Consider the following 5,041-nt stretch of genomic DNA (forward strand, 5'->3'; position numbering starts at 1 on the left):
ACTATATGAAATTCAGAATGGTAATTGGCAGTATCAATTATTATATAGTTAATAAAAGTTAAACTCAGGTTTCTGTTAAAGATATCTCATTTGGGACACTACCTTCCCTTCTATTTTAAACCAAAATCAATGAGATGCTACCAGAATACATAGATGCAGTGCATTGCATTCAATCCACCTGGCTATGCTATGAGTGTGTGTGTGTGTGTGTGTGTGTGTGTGTGTGTGTGTGTGTATTTGGCTTCTGAGCTCGGCATTTTGAAAAAGAAAGAATAAAAATGTCCAAAAAGCAGAGTACCTCAATGAAAAAGTTAGGCAGCAACCTCAGATAATTATTGTCTATTTGCCCTTAAGGTTTGGTAACAATCTAATCAACCAAGAAAGCCCTGTACAATGTAACATTCTACTTGTAAAACCAATACCTAACTATTTTCTTTGATCAAGAAATAGAATATACATATATAATCCTATAAAGCTGATTTAACACAGCACAAATTGTTTAGTTTACAATACTTAAAAAAAAATACTAAGACCCTACTTGCATATCTGGACACAGAAATTATACATTTTACAAAACATAATGTCTTCATTGAAGTTTAGTATCTCTCTGTAAAAATGACAATTTGGTTTAGTGAAGACACTGAGTGATTCAGGGTCCACGACTGCTTGCCAAGGTTGACCAAGGCCCAGCGATACTTGCTCTGCTCAATAAGTTTATGCACGGGAATCCACATCATCCTCGGTTAGTTCACCTTGGTAAATATTAATGCTTTCTTCAGTGACTGCAAGCATTTGAGATGAGAGCCACAAAGACCAGCAATAGCAATGAGGATGAGTGCCCACATGGTATCATCTTAAATATAAGAAGAAGGCATCTGTCTTTCTCTTCTGTTTTATTCTGTCTTTGGTAAGTTTACTCTGTTCCTCGGTAAGTGCTTCATAAGAAGCTACACATTTGTATTTCACCACGTCAGTCCTTTCCCTTTAAAACAAATTGAGAATAAAAAGTCATGACTACCTAGGTGTTTCATACTCTCTTAAGAATGTCACAGAGTTGTGAGCTGTCAAGTGGTATTTCACTCAGCAAAAAAAAAAAAAAAAAAAAAGACATTTGATTTATCATAAGGAACACATTTTATTTCCCACTTAAGTCCCATGTATATGTATGTATGTATGTATGTATGTATGTATGTATGTATGTATGTATCTGGGCTGTGATAGCACATGCCTTTAGAACCAGTGCTTAGGAGTCAGAGGCAGGCAGATATCTGAGTTTGAGTTCATCCTGATCTACAGAGTGAGTTCCAGAATAGCCAGGGTACACACAGAAACCCTGTCTTGAGGACCAAAACAAACAAACAAAAACCCGATATACAAAACAGGAATTTTTCTTCATTGCAAAAATATTTCCTATGGCTTCTCATAGTCTACAGTCATGACATCTGGAACTTTGAGAGCAATGGTTTATTATCAGAAGTCATACGAAACATAAGACTATGTGTCAGCCTCAGAACAGAGGTCACCTCTGGGAAAGGATAAGTGAGGAAGATGATGAAGCTTTATTTCTATCTAAGACCCTGAAAGAAGAAAAAGCTTTAAAAAGGATTGTTTGGCAATCCCTGTTTTTATTTTACACAATGTGCATGCATGCAAGTGTATGCCAACTTGTAGAGGTCTAAAGGTGACACTGGATGCCTTTCCTGTTTGCTCTCTGATTTGTTAGTTGAGAGAGGATCTTGACATTGAACCATAACTTGAATAGCTAGCCAGCATGACCCAGGGAGAGATTCTATTCTCTGTTCCTGAGTAGAGGACTTGAGGTGGCCACCAAGCTGCCTGGCTGTTAGATGGGTTCCAGATATATGAACACTAGTCCTGTACCTGCACATTAAGCACTTCATTCCGTGAGCCATCTTCCCCAACAACCACTTGCTAATTTTAATATGGATCTTTTTCTGTCTATTACCTATAATTCTATGGCCAATTATAAAGTAAAACCTAAAGGGACACAATTGCAGGCTAAGAAAAATAGTTTCAAAAACAATGAAAGAGTTACTATAGAGGTAAAACAGTCCTTGCTTGTTGTGTTACCTATTTGTTGGTTCTTTTTGTTTTTTGAGTTAGGATTTTTCTGTGTAGCATCGCTGGTGGTCCTAGAATTAGCTTTGTAGACCATGATGGCCTTGAACTCACAGAGATCTGTATTCCTCTTCCTTTGAAGTCCTGGGATTTAAGATGTGTGCCACTATACTCTGATTATTACTAATTTATGAACATGGTCTCACACTGTATCTCAGGCTGGACTAGAACACTTATGTAGACCAGACTGCCCTTTCAAACTCTTGGCAATCTTCCTACCTCAGCCTCTCAAGAGCTGAGATTATTTACTTGTGATGCCATGCCTAGGTAAGACATTTTCATATATTATTTATATTAAAATAAAATGTATTTGTATTAAAGTAAAATTTTCTCTTAGTATATTTGAATAGCAACTCTATTCAAAAGAGAATAGTACACATACTAAGATGAATGGCTAAGAAGTAAGCATATGTATAAGTAATAGATAATTTAAACAATATAGTAAATACATCAACACTAGAATCTAAAAGATGAGGTTGTAAGTATAAAAGTCACACTTTCCTTCTTTCTGTGTCCTTCCTCCTAATCATTTCAGGATCTTCTGATTGGAGTGAATATACCCAATGTAGGTAGTTACATATCTATTTCCTTAGCTACGTTAGTATTATTTCCTCATGACAGGTAAAATCATTACAGGGACCCAGGGATAGAGCACTCAGGGTTGAGACAGGACTTTCAAACTTGCGATATATTTACCAGAATGAAACACTTTAAGGTATGATGCCAGTATCAAGTTATAGTGAATAAAACCACACACCATGAGCTTTGTGCACCTCCATGCTGATAAAATAAATTGATCTTTATTGCACCTGTCACTAAGATCTGGAAAACCAGACGTGTCACTTACATCAATTACCAATAAAAAATGGGTGAGAAATTTGCTGTACTGCCTGGATATAAGATCAACAATAGCCCCTGAGACACAAGTGACATAGCTGTCAAAGTGAACACTCTCAAGTGGTATACTGGGTTTCAGAATCTTTAGCATGTCTTCTCCTTGCACATCAAAAGCCATTAGATAGACCTGAAGGCTGGAGATCTTTCCTGCTAGGGCTTTATAGTTCTCATCATTTGGCATGTTGTGTAATCATTTGTGCATCACTGAAACATTGCGGACCAGGAGATCGCTGTGAAGGCACATGGTTGCTATCAGTTAAGACTCTTGCCATCTCAGCTGTAAAATCACAGAAATCCAGGGCAAGTGAACTCAGATTTACACACCACTCTAGTTCAACTGCAGTAATAAGTGTGCTGTTGCCAGAAATACCATTGCCCAGTAAAATCAGGTGCTCCATAGTGTTGGCAATTGAGTTAGAGACAACAGGGATGTTGGGGGGGTCACTATTTCCAGCAGAAACACACAAGACAGCTATTTTAGTCTCCTACTCCTACTCAGTATTTTTCAAACAGCTGCTAAATTATACAAGGAAACAGAACACAATGTTATCATTAGCACTTGACACTAATCTTTTAGGAATGGGCAACACAAAGCATTCAATGTTGAGATATATTGTTTCCCATTACTTTATTTCTATCCAATCTACAAATGCAATTAGTCTCACATTACAATGTAATCAGTAAGATACATTAAACATGCAGAAAAGATAATAAAAGCAAGTGAAAAAAATAACACCTTTAAATAGCAGGAATGGGATTTGTGTAAGAGAGCTTTCTCTGCAGAAGAATCCAGGTTCATTTTTCAGCACCCACCCACCAGCACACTACCTTCACTCACTACATTTACAAGAGAACCAAAACCCTCTTCTGACTTGTAGCAAAGAGACATATATGCGGTACATATATACCCATGCAGGCAAACACTTAAAATGCATAAAATAAAATATTAACAATTCACATAGCAATACTTACCCAGCAAGCTATATGATTTATGCCATCAATTGTCACATAATCACAACTAAAATGCAGTTAAGATATTTCTAGGACATATATTCTAGCCCAACACTGTGTGTGTGTGTGTGTGAGAGAGAGAGAGACAGAGAGAGAGAGAGGCAGGCTCTCTCAATCAAACCAGAGTCTGCTGACAGGGCTAGCCTCTGTGGGCCTGCTTGCTCTGGGATACCTGACCTTGGGCCTGCCAAAGTTATAATTGTAGGTAGTCCATCATGCTTCTACAGCATTTACACAAGATCAGGAAATGTGGATTCAGATCTTCTTGCCTGTACATTACCTCCATAATTTTTAAAGATCACTGTTCTTGATTGTGTCTTATTACTTTTCAGTCAAGAGCTAGACTTGTTATTAACACATGCCCTTGTAAAGCTTACTGTGTGACTTAACTGATTAATCTTCTTGAAGTCAAGTTCTTCCCTCTTGAGGTATGTGCTGGATAGACTTCTTTGCTTCTATCTCCAAACAGACTAAACCTCTGGAGTTTCCTATAGGAGAAAATGGTCAAAATGATTTTCTAAATGTTTAATATAAGCAAATATTAAAATATGTCTAAAAGATATTCTAGAGTAGCTTCTACCATCAAATTCATAGGCAAATCAAATTCAGACTGTTGTACATATTCAGAGTGATGGCAAGTACAGAGAAATAGCAAACATGGTAAAGGGCATGGACTAAATACAAAGCTTGCATTCAAATTTAATGACTGTGGACAACACTGGAACCAAAGCCAAATGCTGAGCTCACATCTGGAGACCCAGAACAAGTCAGAGTAAAAGAACAGCACAGAGACATTTTTAAAACAGCAAACAAAACACTAAGGTGTGAAGAACCTTTTGTAGCCACAGACCTAAGTTTATCAGAAAATTGCATCCTGATATTTTATACAAGAGTAAATAAATATGTGACTCTTAAAACCATGCTATTTAATGAAAAATGGCTTTTCCATTTTATACCTGTGCTTGTTAAAGATATAAACATACCAGCCTTGACA

The 5,041-nt window shown here is 37.0% G+C and overlaps 1 pseudogene; it reads right to left on the reverse strand.

The window, feature by feature from the left end:
- Nucleotides 1-534: 534 nt before the first annotated feature.
- Nucleotides 535-4,555, reverse strand: LOC127214543 (F-box only protein 33-like; annotated as a pseudogene).
- Between the last annotated feature and the right edge of the window lie 486 nt (nt 4,556-5,041).

Source organism: Phodopus roborovskii, unplaced genomic scaffold (assembly GCF_943737965.1).
Source record: "Phodopus roborovskii unplaced genomic scaffold, PHOROB, whole genome shotgun sequence".
NCBI classification, from domain to species: domain Eukaryota; kingdom Metazoa; phylum Chordata; class Mammalia; order Rodentia; family Cricetidae; genus Phodopus; species Phodopus roborovskii.